We start from the raw sequence: 21,374 nt of genomic DNA, 5'->3' as shown, positions 1-21,374 counted from the left end.
GCAGTCAGGCTATGGCCTTTGCCTCTCACCAGATCCCCATCTCCAGCTACTGGCCTGGTGCATGAATAGTGTTCTAGTGAATAGTGCCAGCTCCTTCTATGGTTCTCCCAGGTCACTGGGGTTGGAGGAGGTAGGAATCCAACACAGGCTCTGGTTTGTCTTGTAGGTTCCGTTAGTCCCTGCTCAGCTCTATTTCACATTCAGCTTTTCTTCCCATTGCCAGCTCTGCTAACCTACGATGATGTCAGGCCCAACATTAGATACAAAAGCAACTGCTTTCCATAGACTTCTTTACAAGCCCCCACAATTGTGAGAAGTTTGAAACTTATCCTATATAATAAAAGGGTAATATGCAAATTGACCCTAATGGTGGAATGGCCAGTTGCTATGACGGGCACTGACCACCAGGGGGAAGACAATCAATGCAGGAGCTGCCCCTTGGTGGTCAGTGTGCTTCCACAGGGTGAGTACTGCTCAGCCAGAAACCCTCAATCGGAATCCCCCAAAGGGTCTCAGACTGCAACCGGGTGCAGGCTGGGCTGAGGGAACCCCCTTCAGTCTTCCCCACCCCCATCCCCCGCCCGAAATTTCGTGCACAGGGCCTCTAGTAGTAAATAATCATAGTGGTTCTGTTTTCCAAACTGATATAGCTTACATTAAGTCTTTTGCATAAGTCTATGATCAGAATATGTACTTGGTTATAAATATTTTTTGTGTGCATGGCTTTCTTTTTTGAAAAAAAAAATACGATAGTCTCAAATGTAATAGTACTGATTTATTAAGCCCAAGTGTGTCATTTTACTTTACCTTTTTTGTTTTTGAGAAAGGGATTTGGAATATGCTCTTTTGCCCAATTCTCATAACTAGTGGGCTGGGAAATTAGGAGTTTGGTCCATAATTAGAGAAAAACTAACAAACTAATTTGAACTTTGGTGCAATTACTAGAGCTCAAAACCCCCAGAGCTAACTAGCTGTTTTTTTTCAAAATGTTTGAATGTGACACTTAGAAAGTTCTATCTACTCATGGAAAAACACACATTAAAATTTTGAAAACAATTTCAGTTAATAAATTTTTATCATAATGTATGTACATTGAAAATAGATAAATACTGCCATGAGTGCTTACACCTCTTTAATGCTTCTTAATATAAAGATTTTATGGTCTTTAAAAATCAAGGATACATCTTTTCATCTTTACATCCTCCCATAGTGGCACACAGATATGTCCTTATTAAACATCAATTGAGCTAAGTAAAGAACAAATTTCAGCTTCCTGTTTTTTACAAAAGAGAAAAGAGCAGCAGTGTGTAAGCAAACAACCACAACGAACTGCATCCTCTGATGCTTTTCTCACTGTTGTATGGAAACTCCAGCAGGAAACCACAGCTATATCCTTTTTACTGCTATAGAAAATTATTATGAATTACTGGCAAGCATAAGACAGCTCTATTAACATTACATAGATGATTGTGACAATTCATACTCACCACACTCAGTCGCTTTACAAAATTTTTGCTGTTTCTAAAGGATAAATTTCCAAGGAAAAATATTCATAATAATAGTTATACCTTAATCACCTGTGGGCAGTAAATTACATAAAAAACAACAAAGGCCATTGAAATTTAATTCCTCCTTCAATGTAACTGATTTTTAAAACCCCGGTTAAGTGTTAAAATTCCCCATTTGACTCAGACCTAATAAAGCTTCTAATTAACCCACAGAGGTATTACCCTCTATTAAAAAACAATGACAGTGATTTTTGCCCCCCTTTGTATTCAAAATGGCCCAAGAATTAGACCTTTCTGGTTATGAAACATAGAAACCCCTTTGTCCATTCTCATGTATAATCCCATTCAGGATTTGTACCACATATGTTTTAAATTTGTAATATAAGCCTTGAATGTGTTTTTATCAATGGAGGGACTTTCCATTGGAGATCTCTTAGTCATTCAGGAAGTACAAAGAAAAGATTATGGCAGAAGTCCAGGGCTTTCAAAGGCTTTAGCTTCAATGGGAATCACAGACATTTAAACTCATTTAACACAGAAATCAGAGTTACAAAACTCTGTAATCTTTCCTGCATGCCCATCTTTCTTGGTATATAAGTTCAACATAGGATGCTTGTGTCATGAGTACATGTGTGAATGAATTAATGCATAAATGCTTGGCAGTGATGAAGATAAAGAGGAGATAAGAAGGTTCTCTCTAAGTTAGGAAAAGGCTGAAGAGTCCTAATTCAGAAAAAAGGCCTATGATAGAAGGAATAAAATGCAGAACTGTTAAAAAATTTTTGAACATTAGAGCTAGAATTGATCTGAGGGATTTTTGGACTAACCCGTTCATTTCTAGAGAAGCTGAGGTGCCTAGGGCAATGACATAATTTCCTGTGCCACATCCACAGATTGTGACATTGTGTACCTCTTTCATGATTTTTGCCTAATGTGCTTCTTATCTAAACCATCTTTTACTTAATGTTTTTCATTCAATTGACTGTAACTGGTACGCTAGTAAAAATGCTAGCCTCATCTTAAGAAATGTTATCTGTAAAATTAGGTTTGATGTGCCAGTAATATATTTTTTATAAAGAATATTTTTAAATAGACTTTCAAATTTATTCTTACGTTATATTAAAATAAAATCATAACTATTAAAATAGAAAATAAATCTATATACTAAAATCATCTCACAGATCACTGATGAGAATCTCCTACATTTTTGAAAAGCAGTGAATTCTACTGTGCCACCCCCTGGAACAAAGAGTTCAGATTGTGGAACAGGACGAAGAGGTAAAAACATTCCAGATCGATGACAAGAGTCCAGTAATAAGACTCGTGCCCTAGCCAGTTTGGCTCAGTGGATAAAGCGTTGACCTGGGAATGAAGGGTCCTGGATTTGATTCTGGTCAAGCCCAGGTTGTGGGCTTGATCCCCAGTGGGAGGCAGCCAGGAGCCAGCCGGTCAATGATTCTTTCTCATCATTGATGTTTCTATCTCTCGCTCCTTGTCCCTTCCTTTCTGAAATCAATAAAAAAAAAAATGTATTAAAAAAAAAATAAGATTAGTGCTTCTTTTGTCTTTTTTTTTTGCTAGAATAAAAGCAATTGCTTATCAAGAAACTAAAAAAAAAAAATCAAGGCAGAAGTCATGCTTTAAAAACAATTAGTGGATTTTCATTTTCAAAATGGACAGAGCTATGTATATTCATCGTCCTTCCAAGTACCATTAGTTTATTAAAAACTAGTTTTAAGAAGGAATGTGATCCAAATAGGCCTCCTCTGCATAGATTACCTTTTACTTAGCCTTCTGTTTGTAACTAGGACACTTAGCTGTGAGCTATAATAAGGAATTGCTCAACTTTCATAAGTAAATGAAAGTCTATGATTAAAACATCAATCCGGAAACACTGGTTCTATAAATAGTTTCTAAGTCCAAAGTCCACAGGTTAAACACAGAGTCATGCCTGGTTTTTCTTGTTATATGTGTATGTGCATATGTGTAAGTGCACGTGACTTTGTGATATGTAGTTGGTTTTTCTTTTGAGAAAGAAATATTTTTTGCTGAACATATGTGTCATCTGGATATTTTAAAAAATATATATTTTACTGATTTTTTACAGAGAGGAAGGGAGAGAGATAGAGAGCTAGAAACGTCGATGAGAGAGAAACATCGACCAGCTGCCTCTTGCACACCCCCTACCGGGGATGTGTCTGCAACCAACGTACATGCCCTTGACCGGAATCGAACCTGGGACCTTTCAGTCCGCAGATCGACGCTCTACCACTGAGCCAAACCGGTTTTGGCTCATCTGGATATTTTGATAAACTGTTTTGTTTTCAATTGCACTGCCTATACAATTATTTATAAAGTTTTAACCTAAATTGTCCTTGAACTTACCCTGTTTGTTTAAAAAATGACTTGTCACAGAATCAGAAGCTTTCACATTTGGTTTTTAAGCAATACAATATGAAATCCAAGATAGGGTAAATCAGTCTATAAAATCCTGCCTATTCCTCATATTTTGATCCAGTGTTCATAGAATTTAAAATTTTTATTTATTGATTGATTTTGAGTGAGAGTGAGAGAATGAGAAAGCGCGAGAGAGAGAGAGAGAGAGAGAGAGAGAGAGAGAGAGAGAGAGAGAGAGAGAGAGAGAGATTTGTTGTTCCACTTATTTCTGCATTCATTGGTTGATTCTTGTACATGCACTGGCTGGGGATCAAACCTACAACCACGGTGTATAGGGTCTATGCTCTAACCAACTGAGCTACTCCGCCAGGGCTTCATAGAACTAATTTTAATAATAGTGTACTATAGTACAATGGTGAAGCATGTGGCCTTTCAAGTTGGCCAACTCTGAATTTGCACAGCTTTGACAATTATTATGTTTGGGGCCTGGGCCAAGTTATTTAATATGCTTCCTAATCTCTAATATTGGGAAAATAATAGCACAAACCACATAGATTTGTTAACAGGGACATGACTTGTTTTAGTATGAAGCCATTGGAAGAGAAGTCTAAAGAATGAAGTTTTTGAAAGTGGAGATTGTTAACTCTATAGATCTACTGTCTCTCCATAACCCATTTCCTTACAATGGAAGGCAGATGTATAAAGATAAATGTATTCTGGTTCTCTTGTGCCTTAGAACCCGGATGGCAAAGTACCATGATTGGCTCCTTTATTTCATGTCCCCCCTTTACTCCACTCTACTTCCTCGTTCTCCATGTGTTTGGTTGTCATTTGTTCATTTCTACTCATCATCATTAGTTCTGTAATCTAAATATCCTTATGTTCTCACATTTTCCATGTGCTGCTACATTCTGGACAGCAAGGCAAGGAAGTTCACCTCTGAGTTGGAATAAATACATAGAGATGCAATCATTCACCAGTCATTCCATAGACCCGGATTACCACTTGAACTTTGAGGGCCCTAATCCTGGAGAGGAAGTCTAGGAAAAAGTGATGAGAACCACCTTAGAAAAGATAGCATGAGGGCTTGGAATATTTTACTGAGCATCTATGAAAACAGCTGAGTATTTTCAGTACTTTGAAATGGGTACATTACTCAATAATGATTATCTCTCAAGGTTGGAGGTGATCCCTGAGAATCTAAGCAATAATCTAAAAGTAGCTTTGAAACCATCTTCAAATACACTAGTGTGTCACAAAGCATATATGAGCAATGATAAAGTACCAATGACAAGTGATTTATTAAGAGAGTAATGTGGAGCAGTTTCTCTATCGATTATGCTAATCTTGATCAGAAAGTGATTTCTATAATAATGTTGCCCTAATTCACTGCACTTATACTGGTAGATGTTTTCCTTGAATAGAAAAAGGAGGAGGGCCAAACCAGTTTGGCTCAGTGGCTAGAGCGTCGGCCTGCGCACTGAAAGGTCCCAGGTTCCATTCCGGTCAAGGGCATGTACCTTGGTTGTGGGCACATCCACAGTAGGGGGTGTGCACGAGGCAGCTGATTGATGTTTCTCTCTCACTGATGTTTTTAACTCTCTATCCCTCTCTCTTTCTCTCTGTAAAAAAACAACAACAACAACAAAAAACCAATAAAATATTAAAAAAAAAAAAGAAAAGAAAAGAAAAGAAAGAAAGAAAGAAAGAAAGAAAGAAAGAAAGAAAGAAAGAAAGGAAGAAAAAGGAGGAGGGATGAAGTTACACTGAGGATCTGGTATATGCCTAGGGTGGAAATTTCCTATAGTAAATGACGAACCCATCAGCAGAAACTTAGAAGACTTTTTAAATCTGAAATCTGCCCCATCTTGGGTAATTTTTACTACCCTCTGCTTCTTAGTTGTTTTTAGCAGAATGAAGTAGAAAATACATGTGTCCACATTTTCATTTCAATGCCAGGAAGGAAATGTAGTGTGAGAAAGGCTCCTCTCCTTTTCCAGGTGGCCTGGCCGGGAGGAAGGAGCCCAGGTGTGGCGAGCAGGTGGCGAAGCTGTGAAGAGAAACTGAAATTACGCTGAACTGCTTGAGCCTCCAGGAAGGAAGAGAAAGGCTCAGGGGTGCCTGGTTGGGGCCAGAGAGGAGTCTGGTGCTTAGGCTGCCAGGGGAATTCCCGAGGATCCCGGCCGGTAAAGGAGCCCACTCCATGGCTGCACTGTATTTACTCATAACCACACCTAGTACCGTGTCTGGGAATTACTGGAGAGGTCAGACTCTCAAATAACTTTTTTCAACGTGAAATCCCTGGCATAGTGCAGGGTCTAAACATATACAAGGTGGGGCAAAAGTAGGTTTTCAGTTGTTCATCTGACAAATGACACAATAATTAACAAATAACAATGTAAGAGTAAACTCTGTGTTTTGTGTATTCACAACGGTGAACTCCTTTTGCCCACCCCTGTATATCAAGTACTCAAAGTACCCACAAATTTAGTCCATGATCCAGGCACCCATCTTCCCTACATCAGGGCCTTCTGCCAACCACCTTTCACATCCCCTACTTCCTCTCCTAAGTAAATGTCTACTTCCATTTTGAGGAATGCTTTTTTTTTTTTTCTTTTTCTTTTTTTGGTATTTTATTGATTTCTTTTACAGAGAGGAAGAGAGAGGGATAGTTAGAAACATCAATGAGAGAGAAACATTGATTAGCTTCCTCCTGCAGACCCCCCACTGGGGATGTGCCCGCAACCAAGGTACATGCCCTTGACTGGGATCGAACCTGGGACCTTTCAGTCCGCAGGCTGATGCTCTATCCACTGAGCCAGACCGGTTTCGGTGAGGAATGGTCTTCTTTGATCTGCAAAGCAGAAATACTGATGGACTCTCAATCCAGCCTGGGTTATTAACTTTAATCGTCCCTTCACAAGACTTAGACTCACTGCTCACAAAAGCCACAAACCCCAGAGGGACGATCTTTTAGAAACCCACCACTGCGATTCTAACCATCAGAGTAACGCCCAGGGGAATAGGAGAACAGTGCCTTCAGAAGAAAGCATGAAAGTTGCAGTGTAACTAACTAGAGGCGTGTCGTTTAAAATCACTAAGAAAACATTTGCTTTATCCCTAAAGGATTTTTTTTTTAACACCTATAGTGTTTTATATATATTATCAATCCATCTCAGGGGACCCGACCTGGGCATCCCGGGGGAACGCGCTCTCTCTGAAGGAGGGGGCACTGTGTCCTCTGTCGGCCTCCCTGACACTGCTCTCAGGGCTGTCTTTTTTGGAGTGAAGCTGCTGACGCAGCGACACCTTGGGATTAATAATTAGATGTGAAGATGTTTTTAGAAGTAAAGTAGGCGGTACGAGGTGGGGGTGGTGTGCAGCGAAGGGCGCATGAAAAGGAAAGTAAGTGGCAGCAGAAGTTGAGAAAGAAGGAGAGATTTCAGAGAGCTACGAAGACTTTTCTCTACTTTGGAGACCTGCCTGAGTTTCCCAACTTGTTCTCTCTGAAGGGCATCTGCCTTGATTTACAACATGGGTAACTCGGCCCTGACCCAGTCACCTCGCTTTTGACCCTTTGAACGGCTCTACCCAATAGGCTGGATGGTGGGGCACAGTGATGTGATAAGCTTCAGTGATGGGTTGAAAGCACAGACCCATCCTTAGATGTGCATTTCTCAGCTGTACGGACACAGCTACAGTCTGGGATGGGAATCAACACTACGTCTGACAGGTTTGTCTCAACGGCCAGGCCTGTCAAATAGAACGCACCATTACTGGGAAGACTGAGGTGTGCTTTGGGTTCTCAGGAGGCAATTGAAAGCTTGATGTATACCTGAAGAGTTGTACGTAAAATAAAGACACGGTGCACTTAAAAATTCACAAAACAACAATATACAGCAACAGATTCATAAAGTAGTCCAATGTAAAATCATAGTCATTGGTCAAATTAAAGAATAATTATTGTTAAAACTGTTCTGCCTTTATTTATTTATTTACTTATTTATTTGGCCACATGTAAGCAAGCATGCAAACACACAAAACATCCCACCATTCTCCTTCTAATAGGCCAGGTCAACTCAGTTTGTATTCATTTAACCTTTCACAGAATCTATATCATTTTGATGATGGAAAGTTTTAGACTCTCACCATAGTTTATGGGAGTTAACGACATTCAGTACAACGAACTCTCTACTTTGTACAGTAAGGTCAATTTCATGAACACAGTCAGAGCACTGTAGAGCTCAATGGAACTGAGAAAGCATTAATTCTGATTCAGGCATTCAATACCCATGGGTCCCGGGTAGCTGACACCAGCAAGTGAAGCTGTTGGGTAGCAGTGACTTACATGAAGCCTCAGGGTCAGAGGGACAGCAGGGAGTAGTGGAGACTGTCATGGAGTAAAGAGGTAGCACACACTGTTATTCATCTCTGGCCTAAAGAACATGGGTTGGTTTATTTCTTTTAATAACAGATACTCTGATTTTTAACTATTGGCTTGATTAAAAATAAATATCTGCAGGCCAAATAAAACACAATCTTCCTGCAGGGCTTATAGACTGCCAGTTTGTAATTTCTGATCTCATACCTACATCCTCAAACTTGAGATCCTGGCAGGTTAAGTAAAGTGCACCAGGCCTCTGAGATGCTCATAGCAAAGCCTCTTCTACTCTTCTGCTCTGAGAATATATATATATATATATATATATATATATATGCGCAAGAAATCATCCCCAATGTGAAAGGACGTTGCACAGGCATTTTTCACTCCCTTAATCAGAGTTTAGCCCCTGACCTGACATTGACAGATTTCTGTTCTCTGGCTGCTTTCAGAATATGTCAACATGAAAACAAGACCAATCCTCCACACCCATTTGTCACAAGCCATTTTCACTCATTCAAGAATGCAGGGAAAGTGTACATCCATTTATTAACCCCCACTCTGATTAAAATTCTTGTTAGCATAGAAATTCTAGCTGCTACATTTTTACCTGCATTGTTTCCAGGAGAAGTAATTTATAGGATTTAAAGAAAGCATGCTTAGAGAACAATATAATTAAGTATGCATTAAAAATTCATACTATATATAAAACAGTAGTTGGAAACAGCTTGTAAGTCTCAGAAGGTTTACTGAAACAATTGAGCTTTAAACCATGTTTGGAGAGGTTTGAGAAAGTAGAGTCAAGAAATGAGCATTCTGAAATGACACAATGGCAAAGGCAAAGACCAAAGTCAACAAAGTGGAACCCTCAATGGATCAAATGTCCTTTGCATTTTTTTTTTTAACACCAGCACACTTTTTGCGAAGTGTATCATAAGAAGGCATATTCAGATCAGTGTAAAATAGAAGAAAAACAATTTAAAAAATCCTATATTACATTCAGCAGCCCTGTCCTACACAGACATAATTCAGAATAAAAACCCGGAGGCAATGCAAAATTCTAAACCCTAACGATATCTGCCATGTTATACTTCTTAAGGCAGACACATAGGCACAGGCTATTACATTTTAGGAAAATTGAGGACACGAATTGAAACATAAAAAGATGCTCTGATTACTTGGAAAATATAGTGAACACAGACACTGAACTCCCTCAAGAATTTTATTTACCCTAAGTTTTACATTATAAAGACTGAGAAGAGTGTCTCATAGATATAGTAATGGTTGTTTTAATTTTAGGCCATTTAAAAATCAACATCCTGAAAAAGCAATCAAGAATCTACCCACAGAAAACATCTTGATGATTCCCCCCCTCAACCAGATTTCCCACTTTGCTAAACCATTTGTAACTCAGGATTAAAAACAAAACAAAACAAAAAAAAAAAACTCCTTTCTCCCCAGAAATCAGTAGATGCAAATGTGATTTTTTTTTTAAGGAGCTCTGGAGCTCTCTGTCCAGCTGTCCACTGAATTAGCAATGACATTGAGGTCCCTGGAGGTGCCTGTGACTATAGATTTTCACTGTGTCTCACCTTGAGTTTGTCCGTTCTCCCCCCCCCCCCACCCCCAGGGTTTGCTTAGTTCTGCAAGTGTCACAGGCCATGATTGCTTACTAAATCCATCTTCCTAGGGCAGACTTGGGTAGTCACTGGGTTTAGGTCCCAAGAATTACCATTTTAAAATGAAATCGGCGTGTAAAGCCGGGAAAGCTCTTTGCCTCAGATCACACAGCTGATCCCCACAATTTTTCTGCCACATCAGACCTCAGGGACAGAGATCACTGCATTGTCATTTAGAAAGACCCACTGCATTTACTCTCCATTTGGAAGAAGGGCTGCAGAAACCTTTTGATTTCCTTCCCCCATCACGCACGAGATGTCCACCTCTCTGCAGGTCCCGCTCTTCTTCCCCTGAGCTGATGATCAGCTAAGAGGTCTGGATTTTAGCCCCAGCTCTAACGGTTATTTAGGACAAGTTAATTAACGTGCCTGGGATGCATCTGTTACCTTTTTATTCCCTTGTAAATAAAGGCAGGACTAAATAGTGATATCCATATCTGATTATTGCGATGCTTTTGGGATCATTGCAAAGTATAGATGTTTAGCCGAAACCGGTTTGGCTCAGTGGATAGAGCGTCGGCCTGCGGACTGAAAGTTCCCAGGTTTGATTCTGGTCAAGGACATGTACCTTGGTTGTGGGCATGTCCCCAGTGGGGGCTGTGCAGGAGGCAGCTGATGGGGTGTGTGTGTGTGTGTGCAGAAGGCAGCTGATCGATGTTTCTCTCTCATCGATCTTTCTAGCTCTCTATCCTTCTACCTTCCTCTCTGTAAAAAATCAATAAAATATATTTAGAAATATATATATACACACGGTATATTTAAGCCCAACTTTCCAGATTTGGACTTGTATTTAATAGGTCATAACATTTTACCTTCCAGCGAAGGTCAGTTATTATTGCTTGTCAACAATAATTCAGGCCCCAATTATGCGGCTAGCTTCAAAATAAAACCAACAATCTAACTACAGACCTAGAGAAGTTAGAAAGCTGTTACTATGTTGCCAACTTCAATATACCTGGCTACAAAGCTCTGAGAAAAATTTCCTCACTGGCATTCAAGACAGTAAGTAATCTAAAATGTAAAGCATTTACATTTTCCCCATGAAATTAAGGAATGTCTTTTAAATTCAAATGCAGTCTGGAGATGTTTTTATTATTTCAGTATGAATTCTTATGCAGAAAACTTAGATTATCACTAATCCACACATTCAGATGTGGAGAAGGAAGATGAAAGGTAAATCCAGAACATCTTCATTAAAAAGTGAATTTCCATATTTGACTGCACTCCAAATCAACTAATTTAAGCATGTGAGTTTCTATGTTAACTGGCACTGTTTTTCAGTAAAGGTATAGCTTTATTTAAAAGTATATAAATATCATAACATTTTATTTCATAGGAGAGACAGAAGCACTGAAAGAGGCTCAGCAAAGGTTTTAAAAAACACAGGTAAAGCCATTCTCTGATTTGGTCTCTTCAAAATATCTGTTAGGCTACTGCAAAACACTGATGCTATTCTCTAAAAATGCATACACACTAATTTAAATATACATGTTGCTCGATTTAAGATGGGGTTACATCCAGATAAACCCATAGTAAGTTGAAAATGCATTTAATATACCTTACCCATGAGACATCATAGCTTAGCCCAGCCTACCTTCAGCATGCTCAGGACACTCACAACAGCTTACAGTTGGGCAAAATCCTCTAACACAATGAATCCATTGTAGAGTACCCGGAGTTTACCCTTGTGATCTGGAAGCTGAGCTCACTGTCACCTCCCAGCGTCATGAGAGAGCAGCACACTGTGCAATAGGAGTCTAAGAAATGACCAAAATTCCAAGTATAGTTTCTACCGAATGCATCTGGTGTTTGCACCATCCTAAAGTAGAAAAATCATAAGTCAAATAATTGAAAGACGGGACCGTTTGTCCTTAACTAAAATGATGGACTAGTAGCACAAACAACCCGAAAGAGAAAATTCAACACCATCTGGTGTTTCTCTTGTTATTATGGGTCCGAAGTGGTCTGGTTCGTCTTAAGAAGGCACTGAGTGCCTAGCACTGGGCTTTGCACTGGAGAGGCACTCAAAAAAAGGAGATTCCATCAACAAGTCGACAGATGACAAGTGCTGGTGAGGATGTGGAGGAAAGGGAACCCTCGTGCACTGCTGGTGGGAATGCGGTTTGGTGCTCCTCTGTGGAGAACAGTACGGCGTTTCCTCAAAAACCTAAAAATGGAACTCCCATTTGACCCAGTGATCCCACTTCTAGGAATATATTCCAAAAAACTAAAAACACCAATCAGAAAGGATATATGCACCCCTATGTTCATAGCAGCACAATTTCCCATAGCTAAGATTTGGAAACACCTTAGGTGCCCATCAGCAGATGATTGGATTAAAAAAATTTGTGGTACATCTATACAAGGGAATACTACGCTGCTGTAAAAAGGAACTCCTACCATTTGCAACAGCATGGATGGACCTGGAGAGCATTATGCTAAGTGAAATAAGCCAGTCGGAGAAAGATAAATATCACATGATCTCGCTCTTTTGTGGAATATAATAAACAACATAAACCGATGAACAAAAACAGATCCAGAGACAGAGAAGCATCCTAACAAATCATCCAACTTCAGAGGGAAGCAGAGGAAGTGGGGGTAAGAGATCAACCAAAGGACTTGTATAGATGCATATAAGCATAACCCATGGACACAGACAGTAGCGGGGTGAGGGCATGTGCTGGGTCATGGGAATAGCCAGGGAGAGGTCAATGGGAGAAAAAGGAAACATATGTAATACTTTAAACAACAAAGAATTTAAATTAAAAAAAAGAAAAGCATGCCCAATTGAATTGAAAAAAAAAAAAAAACCTTTAAGGTTTGAAAAAAAAAATGACTTTTACAAAAAAATGGAGACTTGTTGAAGGATTCACTCAGTTTAAAACTTGATCACCCTTACCTCCTGTGCTAAAGATTGTGCTTGTGTTCTAAGAAATGAACTAATCATGCTACAATATGCGCATCACGTAATTTCAGTAGTTCAACCGTTAAATTCAGTTGAAACAGGCCAAGCCTGGAAATTATTGTGAAAGAAATAAAAAGATGGCAGGAAATGACAGATTTATGATGTTATGGCCATTCTGTCCAGATTTTCTTAGAGTAGATGTATTAGGAAAAGAAATCTTAGATATAAAATAAATAGCAACTCTTGAGTAATATTTTCATCTGAACAAAAATTCTGCTGCAATTCTTTCCCCATAATTTGATATTCATTTTTTTATTTTCTAAATGATTTTAAAAAATATTTTCTAAATTTATTTTCTAAATGATTTTTTTTAAAAAATTTTATAGAGAGAGAGACATTGATTTGTTGTTCCACTTACTTATGCATTCATTGCTTGATTCTTCTATCGCCCTGACCAGAAATTGAACCTGCGATATTGGTGTATCCAGACAACTCTCTACCCAACTGAGCTACCTGGCCATGGCCCTAGATGAGTCTTAAACGAGCTTCACATTATGCCACCTCATTCTTTACTTCCTTCTTCTATATCATCAACTCTTCCTCACTATCCACCCAGATCTGTCCATCTTCCATAAACTAGCTCAAGTTATACCTTCTCTTTGAAGCTCTGTAGGCTAATTCAGTCCCCGAGGTTCGCAGTCTCCTTTAACCTTACTGCCATGAATTTACTGGTAAATCATAATGTCTTGCCTTTCTCCCGATAATTCTACTATTCAGAATTTTGTATAAATGCTTATGTATTTAATCTTCTAGTTGACTCTTGGAGTCTTGAAAACTGGAAGCATTTGTTTTCTAATTCACTGAAAGCAGTAGCTTTTAGATTTTTGGCAACATGATGCATAATAAAATATACTTTTTTTGCATTATGGTCTAGTGTGCTCATACATATAAATATTTAATTGAAACATCCAGTGAACTTTATCCTTCTATTGTTTTACTTTATTTTTTGAAAATAAAATGCTCTCATACACAGTAAACTGACTTAACAATGGGTTGAGACTATGTCTAGAAGGGCACTTATTGATTACTATGGGAGTACTGTACATGTTTCCCTCACTTAAAAAAATAACTTTAAATTGCATGTGGCCTTTGGGCTTTCTTTTGCCTCTGTTTCTAAGTTACATTTTTCTTCATTCAGTTTCTCTTTTGGAATCATCTGGGACAATGAAATGGTTGGGATATACAGATTTTTTTTTTTATCCGTTCGCCCTGAGCACCACTGTTATAAAAATAAAATCCCCTGCATTTCTATAAAACTCACTTCTATAAAAATCAAAGCTCCATTCTCTCATTCTTTTTCATTTTCACATTTTATAAGACGAAAAAATTGAGGCACAGAAAAAAATGCGATTTTCTTAAGGACACGTTCCCCCTTTTAATCAGACTTTTATAAATTAAGGTAAATATAGTTCCTAGACATTTGAAGCATATAAACTTGGGTAATGTGAACAACATAGAGCCTTGATATGAATGCATTTACCTAACTTCTCCAGGGAAAATGATTGGCTGAACAGATGAGTTAGCGGCTCTTCTGGACTTCACCCTGAAGATGGATCTGCTCCCTTCTCTGTCTGCATCTTCCCATGTTTACCTACTCACAGCTTTTCAACTACCTAGAGCTACCTGTTCTTCTGGGGCTCTGCATATTTGGTCACTGCACCAGGACTGCCCTTCTCTCTCCTCTTAACCAGACTAGCTCCTCTGATTCTTCAGGTCCTTGGGAACTGTCCTTGTCCTCTCCACCTCCACCACCCGCTCCCAAGCACCCTGTGCTTGGCCTGACACAGCACTGAACCAGCTTCACTGCCTCTCTCCAAAGGCTTCCTGCCTGAGACTGTGTCTTGTTCCCTCTTCAATCCCACAATTTAGGAACATGTTTCGTTCAGGAGAAATTTTTGTTGAATGCATGAATGAATCAGTGAATGAGCATATAGATAAAAGGTAGAGACAGCTGCCACTGAAGGAGCTCAAGTGTGAGCTGGGACTGGAATTGCATGTCTGGCCTCTCTGAGGCCATTCTTTTTGTGATTTTGTGATTCCATGAACAACATTCCCCATAAGCTGCAGGGGATTTTCATGACCGAAAATCTATACAGTAAAGGACAGCTGTGTCTAATATATCCTTTTATATGTATTTTTGAGGCACAATCAAAGAAATGTTGCAGGGACAAATAATTAAGTGCAATGGGTAAGTATATTGAGGCAATTAAAAAATACCCAAGTTTTCAGTTGGAACCCACCTGACCTCCATCACCAATTGATCTGACTCATATCTTGCTTCAACCCTACACTTCCTCTATGAAGCTGTGCACCTCAGATGTCTGTCCTTGTCATTTTTATGAAAGGCTAGTTAGTGATTAGGTAAAGCCTCACCACACCACAACACACTCTACCTGAGTTTCTACAACTTCCTCTGTGCTGTTTCCAAAATAAATTCCAATGAAATAACATCTAGATGTGCAATGGCACTTGCTACTTATTTTTCTGCTTATGAATCAACAACCTATTCCCCCCCTCCTAAGAACCCACAAAGCCTTAAAACAATGTTCTTCGTGATTCTCCTTCAAAAGAACATCATATCATACAAACAATTGCCATTCGCAGATAGCAACAGAAAATATTTTCTGCCTGTCTGCTGTGACTCATGTATCTCTATTCCCACAGTTGTTACTCAGGGCAGGCCAATGGTGAACACAATGGAAAAGAAACAATAGTTTATAACTGGAAAACAAGCACATTGGGAGAAGTCCGCTCCAATCATTATCCAAGCAAAATATGCAGCAGCACCAACAAGAGCAAACAAAAGCCCACGTAAGAGATGTGTAAATATTTCATGAAGCTAAGCCTTAATCAACTCTCTCTCCAAATCTTGCTGGTGCTGTAAACACTTCAGTGACTTCCATTCCCACCATGACCCAGATTCCTTGCAAAAACAAAATGCAAGCATGGACCTAGGGATCTTCCATGTCTTGTGAAACATTTTTAGATGGAGCATAGCCAAGGTATTGATTTAATCTGGAGAGATGCCTTCGTAAATGGTGGTTGCTTCTAGGTGACTCTCAGAGCTTTGCTTCCCCTCCTCCTCTTCCAAACCCTAGCCTCTTCCCCACCGCCTCTGCCGCTTGCTGGACATTCTCATCATCCTAACCTTGAACTGCCTACGTTCTGAGCAGAGATTTCTCCTAGCGTCCCTCCAGAAGGCCCTTTAAATCTGCCAGGGACTTGCTGCCTTCCCACCCCCTCCAAACGAAATTCACTTTCCAGTGTCTAAGGACCCCCTCCCCCCCTCCTCTTTCCCTGCCCATTGTTGGCAGTGTCTTTCAGATCTGCCTGGATAACACGAAGATCTGCGGTGTGGACTGTTGACAGTTGTTCTTTAGCTGTTTTTTCTAACGTCCATCTCCCCAAGAACCATTTATAGCCTGTAGTCTCAGCCCTGATTTAATCTGGTTCCAAAGTTCACCTCTAGACACCGAACAGGTCTCTACAGTGCTTTCCCTTGATCAACCTCTGCCCGCCCTTCTCCTTCCAACTCCGCCTATCTAAGAGAGACTATATACATGTAAAGGTGTCTGTATACACTCACACACAAACGCATATATTTTATGTACAACAATAGTGTTTTGACCTTAAAGAGAATAAGAATAAACACAGGGAAATAAGAAACATGCCAGTGTAGCATTCATTCACACACACACACACACACACCACATCTGCCTATTGGGATATTCACAGTGTGCAGATCCATTGATTATAAATCCCTCCTGCCCAAGAACAAGAACTGCAGCGTCTTTTCCCATTTACCTTCAGAGTCAGAGCCTAAGGGAGCAATGACCTTGCAGAGAAATTCATCACCTGGGAGCAAGACAGCCCCTCCAGGAGCGCAGAATGGGATGGGGACAAGAGCAACAGGCAACAGATCACCAGGTAATGTGGGGCCGAATCAATCCCCCATCAGTACCAGGCACAACTCTGCTCGGTCCCCGGGGTTGGACACTGGGCAGCGGGGGTGCAGGCTGGGGCGTCTCCTTCCCCTGAGGCCCCGGGTCGGTCGCCTTACCTGCCTGTCGCCCCTCTCTTCTCAGCGCGGCGGGGCCACTGCCGGGGCTGCGGTGGGGGCTCCCGTCGCATCGCCCAAGCAGCGGCTCTCCGCGCTGCACGCACGGATGGCCCCGGTGTGCTTGGAGCGGCTGCTCTTCTGAGACCTGTTCCGGGAGCCGGAGCGAGCAGGGCGCTTGCAGGAACTGAAATTACTATGCAAAGAGCAGAGGCGGCGCGCAGAAGCCGGCGGGAGACCGCGCAGGAGCCTGCAGAGAGACGGCGGGGCCGCCCCCACCGCCGGACCGCCGGGCACGGAGCCAGATGGGGAGGTGGCAGTTCGGGGGCCGGGCTGATCATCCGTCAGGCCCGGCGTGCACCCGTCTATCCACGCAGGGCAGTGCAGCGGGGCCTGAGCATCCGAGCCAGGGGCCGCAGCTTCGCCGGCGGTGGTGGAGGCAGCAGCAGCAGGACGCCGAGCTCCGCCCCCCGCACCCCCGCCCAGCCCCCCCTCCCCCCCCTACCCCCCAGACCCGGGGAAGGGATTGCCACCGCCGCTGCTGCAGCTGCGCGCCAGGGGGCAGCTGAGCAGGGGCTCCCTGATGAAGGCTCTGCTGCATGGAAACCAAAGTTCAGAGGAAATGAAGATGGAGGCATGGGCCCAGAGCCACTCAGCATGAATGCTGGCCCTTGCTCTGTCTCTCCCACGGGTCATCAGACTCCATGGCTGTCTAGACTCTAGTAGGTTTCTACTAAAGCCAAGTGCAGCGAAGAGACCACCTGGCATTGGATACGTGTTGCAAAAAGTACAGTGTCCTGGTTACCTGGGGACAGGCATTTCTGACCGTGTTTCTGACACACACACACACACACACACACACACACACACACACCCGCCTCTGTGGGCGTGGATGGCTTTGGAAATCTGCCCTGTGGTGAGGCTTAAGCAATGCTGAATGAATGTGTAGTCTGGTTAGCAGCTGTAGAGGGTGCAAAACGGTACAATGAAAAGAACTATTATTAACTGAGCATTTGTTGGCAGGCACTCTGCAGAATGCCTTACATGTGCAGCCTTTCTAATTCTCATAACAAACCAACGTGGTGGGTATTATTCTCCACTGTATTGATGGGAAAACAGGTTTTGATGCTCTAGACACTGCTTGAGGCCACACAATAGTAACTTGTACAGCTGGAGTTCAAACCACCCCAGAATATATCCTCTCAACAAGTACAGGGGACACACCCAGAGATCTTGTCAAGATGCCGATTCTGAGTCAGTGGCTCCAGGACGGGCCTGAGGATCTGCATTTCCATGGAGCTCACAGGTGATGTCCATGCTGCTGGCCAAGGGACCAAACTTGCTAAGTTTCTTCTTGCCTGCCAGCTCTAGTTGGTTGATAGCAACCTCCTGCAGGTGGGTTAAGAAGGTCTCCAAGGCTGTGTCTTGACTCTTGGTCAAAGGATTCTGCAACCGATTAGCCATGTTCACTTTGGTTGATGGGGGGAAGGCTCAGACAAGTGTGCTGGATGTCCATCCCTGCAGTAGGCCTCTTGGAACACAGCATGGTTGTTACAGAATAGGTTAGAGTGTAAATTTAAGGTATTAATACACTAAAGACAAATGTCTTCATTCCTGTTCTTCCCCTTTGACTTAACTGTACTTCGACTAAGTCAAAGTACACCTAACATTTGTATAACACAAAACACTTTACAAAGTGCTCACATGAGTACGATAACTTCATAACAACACTGTAAGGCAGGTCTAATTTCACTTTACAGGAAAGGAAATTGAAGTAGAGTGATTTTGCTGAGATAACACAATTACTATGCATGCAGCAGAGGCCAGATTGTGACAGATCTCTAGTTCAGGGTTGTTTCTTTTTACCACTGTATTCATTTCCTACTGATGCTGCAACAAATTACCACCCATCTAGTGACTTAATATAACATAAACTTATTATCTTACTATTCTGGAGTTTCAAACCTTGAAAATAGGTCTTACAGGACTAAAATCAGAGTCAGCAAGGCTATGCACTCCTTCTGGAGGCTTTGAGGGGAGAATCTGTTTCTTCCTTATGTGTAGGTGTGTGTGTGTGTGTGTGTGTGTGTGTGTGTGTGTGTTTCTTCTCAGCTTCTAGAGGTAGCCTGCACTCCTTGGCTTGTGACTCCATCACTCCATCACTCTAACCTCTATTTTTATCATCTCATCTCCATAAGTCCCAGTGACTAGAATATAGCTATTTTTGCAAGGTCATTATTATGCTTTCCAAAACCTCTCTTAGATTTACCCTATAGTTTCCACTGTGCCTTACATATTCTTCTCTTCAGTTTCATTTCTCAGACTTCTGGGAATTTATTTCAATGGAAAAAATTTACTTGAATATCATTCAAGAGATAACAACAAATGTACACTGATAAAAAACACTCCCAAGGTCACAAAAAGGCCATCAGGATGCATGGGGTCATAGTTCTGAAAAGGGCACATAGGATTAGGAGCTGCTTGTTGGTCTGTTTGACACTGAGTCCTAACCACAGTTAAAGGTGTTTGTTAGCAATACATAATTTTTCAAAATTTTGCTTCTCAAAGATTACATAGCTTCATGTTAATTATGTAAAGCAATTCAAAATTCATGCAAAATTGACTATGACACCAAATTCCAGAGTGAGAGTTTCCAAAGTGAAGATGAACCTAAACCAGTGTGTCAAACAAAACCAATCAACATTATTAAACAGCCTTGGTGCTCAAGGTACTTATGGACTCTGTCATTCAGAAGTTTATCTGTTCACTGAAGACACAGATTTGTGAAAAATAAAATCATGCAGGACTGAAAGAGAAGAAACAATAGGAGAAGCAACATGGGATAGTACAGGATTTATTGCCAAGTGAATTATATAAAGTGAAAATGTTATTTGCAAGTTAAATTTATATGAGGGAATGGGGATAAAATTGAAAATATAGGTTGAAAGGTCATGTTATGAAGCATTTTAAATGTCAAGCTAAGAAATTTAGACTTAATTCTCAATAATAATGATGATGATACCTTAGGTTTACATAGTGGTGAGTAATTTGACAAGCGCTTTCTAGAATCAAGATGGCAGCATAGGTAAAAACCTGTCTTTGCTGCCTCCCACAATATATCAAAATTACAACTAAAATACATAACAATGATCATCCAGAACTGTGGGAAAGCTGGCTGAGTGGAAGTACTACAACTAGAGAGGTAAATTAGAAAATACATTGAGACTGGTAGGAGGTGCTGAGACACGGAATGGGCTGGCACCCAGGTGTGCCATTTTTTTTAATTGGGAGAGATATACATGCTGCCACTTGCTTTGAGCTCCAGTTCCGGGCAAGACTCTGGGGGACCCAGACACAGAGGGAGAAACTGGACTGTCTGGCATTGGGGCAGGAATATGGGGGCAGCTTTCTTCCAGATGGAGGTGCTCACAATGGTCATTGTTCCTGTGCTGGGACATCCCCAGTGCAGGGCTGACTGGCAGCCATTGCTATTTACTCCATCCTAGAGATTACCTGAGACCCCGCTCTACCCAATTTACAACCCCAACCAAGCTGTGTGAAGTGGCTTTTGTATATGAATGGTCTGTGCTTTCTCAGCCTAAAAGCTGTCAAACAAGCTGCAGCTGGGTCAGGGAGCCCCAAAGCTATCAAAAGAAGGCCCAAGACTGGCACCATCAGCAGCCTGCTTTGCTTCACAGCTGGGCCTCGACTGGGCATTTCAAAACCTGATATAAAGAGAAGGAATCTGAAGATCTCTCTGTAGCTCCTGCTGGGTGGCCACAGGCAGTGCTGACTTTGCACCTCCTTGGAGATCCAAGAGCCAGTGTACCCAGTGGTTAGTGTGAGACCATACCAGATTACAACTCTTCACATACATAAGTGACACATTCAAGGGGCAGACTCAGTGAGCACCAAAGCCCCAATGAAGCAAGTCCTGCCCCATAAGGGTGTCTCCTGCACAAGCAGTTCTTCCATTGTAAACACAGCTGGTCCTCACAGCCAAATCACCTGGAGGTCAAATCCTCCCAGTAATACCAACAACAATCAAGGCTAAACTGTGCAACAAGACTGTGCAAAAAACCCACAAAGGGGTGCACCAAGAATGTCCACCTCAGGTGATTTGGGAAGCTGAGCCACTAGGCCCTATAGGACACCTCCTAAACAAGGCCTCTCTATCACTCAAGAAAACTTAGAAGCTACCTAATACATAGAAACAAACACAGGGAAGCAGCCAAAATGTGGAGATAAAGAAACATGTTGCAAATAAAAGAAATGGAAGAAAGCAAACTACTGGATATAGAGCTCAAAACCACAGTTATAAGGTTACCCAAGAATCTTCTAGAAAACTCTGAGGAACTTAGTGAGACCTCCAAGGATCTTAGTGAGA

General features: G+C 41.3%; 1 protein-coding gene across 1 annotated transcript in view; it reads right to left on the bottom strand.

The window, feature by feature from the left end:
• The window catches only part of GPRIN3 (GPRIN family member 3), a 73,528-nt gene extending 56,407 nt beyond the window's left edge, over nt 1-17,121 (bottom strand). The window contains exon 1 of the mRNA XM_084881924.1: nt 16,991-17,121. The gene's annotated coding sequence lies outside the window, so the exon portion shown is untranslated. The remainder of the gene's footprint in view (nt 1-16,990) is intronic.
• Nucleotides 17,122-21,374: the final 4,253 nt, after the last annotated feature.

The sequence above is a fragment of the Pipistrellus hanaki genome (genome assembly GCF_964339955.1).
Source record: "Pipistrellus hanaki genome assembly, chromosome: 1".
NCBI lineage: Eukaryota > Metazoa > Chordata > Mammalia > Chiroptera > Vespertilionidae > Pipistrellus > Pipistrellus hanaki.
The sequence above is the reverse complement of the archived record's forward strand: the minus strand, read 5'-3'. Positions and strand labels throughout refer to the sequence as shown.